Raw genomic sequence first — 6,192 nt, 5'->3', positions numbered from 1 at the left:
GATGATATGACTGCAAATAAAGATATAACTTCAAAGATAATGTTTATACCATTTCGTCTTTGGATATGTGAACATTACACAAAATTAACAAAAAATAATATGGCAAAATACAATTACAGTAATGCAAAATTTACTATACAAAATAGATCTTTAGCAACTTAACATAAACGCTTGACGAAAACACATCCAGACATATTAACAGAAGAAGAGAAGAAAGAAGATAAATTACATTGGGCTTGGAATTATTTTATCGCAGAAAACGATACAAAAACAATATGCAAAAAATGTAACTCTACATTTAGGTATCAGAACTCAAAGGTCATTTAAAACGTAGACACAAGTATGTATACTTCAAATAAATTAAAAAATTAATTAACGTATTAAAAAATGTATAATTAATAATAGTAAATTGATCAATGTCAACTAAAGAAAATGTACAGCAGACAAATATACTCAAATGAAACTAGAAAAATTTATTAAATGAATTTTTGATGCATGTCGTCAAATATGATTTGCAATTCTAGACATTATAAACGTACAATGAAGAAAATATTCATAATTTATTTAAATAACATACACACAATTAAAAATTTTAATCATACATTTAATATGTGTGTATTGATACTGCGCGCAATCAAAGGAATAGAGAACACAGAACAAAAATTTTAATTTATTAGAAACTGTGTATTTTTTACAGCGTATGATTTCTGAAAGGTTGAAATTTTTATTTTTCTCCCAATTTCTGTTTTTTGATTGCACAATTCTTTATAAAACTAAGTACTCAGTATTCACTTATGTTACACAGCCTGATTAAATACAAATTGGAAGCCATGTTTCAAATTTATTATTATGGTATTTAGTATATAAAATTAATAATATTGGAACATTCTAATTTCACCCGATAATTATCAAATTTATTACAGAACATTTAAATCTATTTGATCGCTACATTCTTAATCACTCTTTAATATTCAAATAATAGATTCTAAAAAGATTATAATTCAGTCCGTACAGTGGAAAATTTACATAATTTACATAAAAATATAATATATTCACTGTACTTTTTTAATAATTTCTTACGTTAATATAGAATATTAGATTCAAATTTAGATCGTGTAAATAACGAGAGCAGTTCAGATAATGAATTAACTGCAAGTGAGGATATAACTCCAAAGACAGGCAATTTTATACCAGGTTGTCTTTGAATACGTACACGTTACATAAAATTAACCAGTAGAAATGAGGAAGATACCATTATTGTAATGCGAAATTCAATATACATCTTTAGCTTTCACATAAGCACTGGTGAAGGCACATCCAGACGTATTAATAAAAGGAGAGAAGAAAGGAGATAAATTCCATTGGACTAAAGATTATTTAATCGCAGCAAACGATACAGAGGCAACATGTAATGCAATTATATAATGCAACAAATAGATCCAATGCATAGTGTCTTTGGCCCATAATTTCGAAGAAATCAATTTTTTAAATAATTATTGTAATAATTTGAGAAACGTGCTATATAGGAAAATATCAACATCTTTATAAATTTCATTTTATTTCATCGAATGTTAAAGATAAAATTACATCTGGGTGGATCATTCTGAATCTCGGATTCGGAACACAGCAAGTAGATCGCGCGTCAATTAAATTTTGCTCGTTTCAGTAAACATTCGATTCTCTGAATTGAAAAAATATTTTAATAAAATTTACCAGCATGGAAAACGATAGATATATTTATTATATGAAATCGCATATATTTACTAATAGAGTGGAAAATGCGATTTTTTATGCTGAGCAAGATAAAACATCTTTGTCGCTTTCAAAATAGTATATATCTGATGGACTGAAAATTTTGTAGTTAAATTTTATACAAAATACAACTTGCTTAAAAAGGAAAGTTCAATGTTTTCTGAAAGAGCAGAGATTATTGGAAAGATAATTGCGGAATTTGTGGCAGAAATGATTCGTGATAATTTAAAAAAAGAATTATTTTTGGTAGAAGAATTGTTTTTCGTGGAAGAATGCATCACACAAAAAGATATTAACGCGACTGATTCTAAAATTTCATCACCAGCTTATTACACTGACTGTTGAAAATAAATAAATTGTTACCTAAAATATTAATTGATTAACACAAACTATAGATATCAAAGCTTTTAAACGATCCAACTAGATCTTAATGCTTATATGATTTTTGTGAGAATTTATATACTACATATGTAGTTCCCAGAAACGCGCGTCAAAATGATTTTTCGGTTTTGAACACTAACTCTACTAAATTATCGCAGTAATATCAATAGAGTTAAATCGACTAGTAATTTAACAAATTTTTGATGTTGATTCGCATCTTTGAAACGATCTTAATAATATTGAATGACACATTAAAATCTGAGAATAATTAATTCTTATTGCAAAAAATATTATCTTGGCCCGGAAATGATCCCGGATCTCGCACGGAATACAAGAGATCCAGGTTCGACCGCCGGCTGAGATAATATTTTTTGCAATAAGAATTAATTTTTAAAGGCTTTGATTTCTACAGTTTGTGTTATCACATATCCTATGATATATTATATGAAATAATTGATTATTTTATATTAATTTATTTGGAATGTATTATATTAATTACTAATTAACTTTGATGTAATGAATACATTACAATGATTCGTTAAAGAAGTTGAAAATTAATTTCATTTTTTAATAATTAATAAAATGTATTTTGTATTAATTATGAATAATTTCATTAACGTACATCTTTGCGAATGAATTATTTGAACATACAGATTACAATTATTTCATTGATTATGTTTTTATTCTGGTAAATCAATAATTGATATTTATAAATGATATTTATACAGTATAATAAATTGGTGATGAAATATTTGAATTAGTTGTGTTAATACCTTCCTGTGTGATGCATTCTTTCACCAAAAGTAATTCTTCATTTTCTTTTAAATGAAAATCATGATTCATTTCTGCCACAAATTCCGCAATTATCTTTCCAATAATCTTTGATCTTTCAGAAAGCATGGAACTTTCCACTTTTTCAGCAAATTGTATTTTGTATAAAATTTAATCTAAAAATTTTCAGTCTATCAGTTATATATTATTCTGACAGCGACAAAGATGTTTTATCTTGCTTAACATCGATAATCGCATTTTCCACTTTGTTAGCATATGCGATTTCATCATGAATATTTCTATCGTTTTTTATTCTAATATATTTTATTAAAATATTTCTTCTAAAATAGTTCAGAAAATCGCTGCGCGCGCGAATGAGTCGAATACTTACTGAAGTGAGTAACATTTCGATTGGTGCGCGGTCTACTAAAATCATCATCCGAGATTCAGAATCATCCACTCAGATGTAATTTTATCATCAACATTTGGTGAAATAAAGTGAAATTTATAAAGGTATTAATATTTTTCAATGCAGTACGTTTTTCAAATTATTACAATAACTATTTAAATTATTGATTTCTTCGAAATTATGGGCTAATAGCTGAAACGGCTGGACACGAATCATTTTTTTTTATTCAATAAGAGCCTGTAAAAGATGCATCAAAATCTCCGACACGTTAGGAGTATCTGATGTTTTTTTTGTTAGAGTGTTAGCCGTCCAATTAGAAAGTTATTATTATACAAAAATTTACGTGTACCTACATGTGCGTGAGAGATGATGTAGTAGTATGCAGTGATGTATCGATACACGTAAATCTGTGTGCCAGTGCTATTTACAATATGATTATTCTTATTTACGATCTTCTTAAAACTATTCGGTGGAAAAAATATTTAAATTTGAATAAGTGTTATAGTCGATTAAATGTAGAAACAGAGAATTAAGGATGGTTTATACATATTTTCAAAATGATAACAAAATTGTGAGAAAATTACAGATTCTCTAAATCACGTTTGAATATAATACGACAAAAATGACGGATACTATCTGGATCATAAATTATTTTAATAAACAGTAATATCTTTTTAATCCGTGTTCTAATAAATATATATAAAAATGCATTATACAGATTGAAAGAAAAAACTGAATTTTTTAATATAAATTCATTATGTATTTAAAATTATTTATGTAGAGTTACATTCTGATGCATAAACTGGTTGTTCAGTACATAAACAAAATATTTATTTATACTATAGCTTTCTAACTAATCAGTGAATCGTAATAAAACTTTGCATAAATTATTTTATATAAATTTTTAAAGTGCTTATAAAAGGAAAATGTAAATATCTTTATCATTTACAAAATTTTAATCATTAGTAATAAAAATAATAACAATTAAAATAAATAAATTACAAAAATGTGTTATTAAAAAAAATATAATCTTATTCACACAACTTTCATATGTATATATTTTATTTGAAATTTGGAAATATTAAACATACTTCCAAATTTAAATTTCTTTGCAGAGACTGTGCGTCTAATACATTTTTAAATTGTACACTTAATATCCTGTAGATGCCTCTTCAAAAAAAAAAAACAATTTAACAAAAATATGTTCAAAAAGTATTTAAAAAAATATGTCCCCCTCGAAATTGTTTCACTTTTATTTGAAATACACTTTTCTGTATTGTTCCTAAATAATTTGATGCAGCAGTTAAAACGAGGAACCTTATATATGTATGTACATATGTAGAGAATATTTAATTTCAAGAATAATTAGTTTTGCTTTGCCAAAGATGCTTTAACAAAAAGTTTTTGAAGAAATCGTTTACGTTAATCTGAGAATTTTGAAGACATTCTTTAAAAATTTTTTTAATAAATAAAAATTTAAGTATACTTAAAAACTAATACAGGCCTAGGAAGTGCGTACAATATACGTCTAAAAAAATATTTTTTGTAATGTTAACTATTTACAGAATACTAATATGGCGCTGAAATTAGGCCTGCACCGCTAATACGATAAAACGGTGTTCAAAGAATCGTATCATTAGTCAAAAAATAAACTTTTTCTTAATGAATGGATTTGTAATTCTTGCTCGGATAATTAATGTCATATGCATATTTTCAAAATGGCGACAGTTTGAAAAAATAATTTGAATTTTTCTAATTTTTATCCTTTTATTTGACCTTCAAAAAAATAGAAAAAATTAATGTAGACTATTAATTCTAGTTTCGGTGATAATAACATATTCTCTGAGTATAATCGTGAAAGTAGAAGCCAGTCGGACTAATGATTTTTTTTAAATCGTGATCACCATATTCAAAAACACAGTTTTGTAAAAATGTGTATAAAATTTGAAATATTTTAGTACAAGTACCTCTCCGTTTTCTGTTAGAAACGAAAGTGATGATCAGATGGGAATGAAATTGTGTTCTATTGAAGAGAAACGTTCTAGAATGGTTTTGAAAGGTTGAATATAAATAATGGCGAGCGTCGGTTATATCAATTAAAAAATTGATGCATCCTATTAGAATCGATCATGAGGCCCCACACATAATATTATATTATTTTATCTTGTATATCTTCAACAATTTTCTTTCAAAAAATATTTTTGTGGGTTATTCTATAAGCTTTCAAAAACAGCAAAAATAATTGATATTTTTTAATCCTAAAACATGAAAATTCCTTTAACAAAATGCATTTGTTTAATGTTTTTAGCAATTTCGTTTCACATTTCTCTCTTACTGATTGAAAAATTATTATTTTCTGTAAGGCGCGTGATTTTTTGGTGGCTTTCTTTTTCGTTATCTGTAAACAAATTGTAGTTTAAAATGACTGAAACTAAATTATAAATTTTGGACAAAACTCATGTTGAAACTCTACTCCTCATATATGTATTAAATATTATATTGAAACATAACAAGTAAATAATAAAATTCTAGTCCGACTTCTAACTATTTATTAACGCAATTAGCGCTAATATGCTTATACAAAATGCATATATTATAATGTTAATAAAAAATGTGACTAATTCTTTTTTAATTCAGATGCATAAGCTCCAGATCTCCTTTCATCGAATTAATGACCGTTTACGAATATTATATTCAGATCTGTTCGAAAGTAGTACAAATTACAGAAGACAAAACAGATCCATCTTTGTGCATCCGCGGATAACAGGAGTTAAGGAACACAATCAATATATATTGATTGTTATAATATAATTATTTAATAGAATTACTGTCTGTTACACACATGCACGCGCATATATATATACATATATGTATATATA

At 26.2% G+C, this 6,192-nt stretch overlaps 1 pseudogene; it reads left to right on the top strand.

Moving 5' to 3' along the window:
• Positions 1–677, top strand: part of LOC108750930 — a 6,481-nt pseudogene extending 5,804 nt beyond the window's left edge.
• The last annotated feature ends 5,515 nt before the right edge of the window (positions 678–6,192 follow it).

This window comes from Trachymyrmex septentrionalis, unplaced genomic scaffold, assembly GCF_001594115.1.
Source record: "Trachymyrmex septentrionalis isolate Tsep2-gDNA-1 unplaced genomic scaffold, Tsep1.0 scaffold387, whole genome shotgun sequence".
NCBI lineage: Eukaryota > Metazoa > Arthropoda > Insecta > Hymenoptera > Formicidae > Trachymyrmex > Trachymyrmex septentrionalis.
Note: the sequence above shows the minus strand (reverse complement) of the source record. Positions and strands in the feature narration are given on the sequence as shown.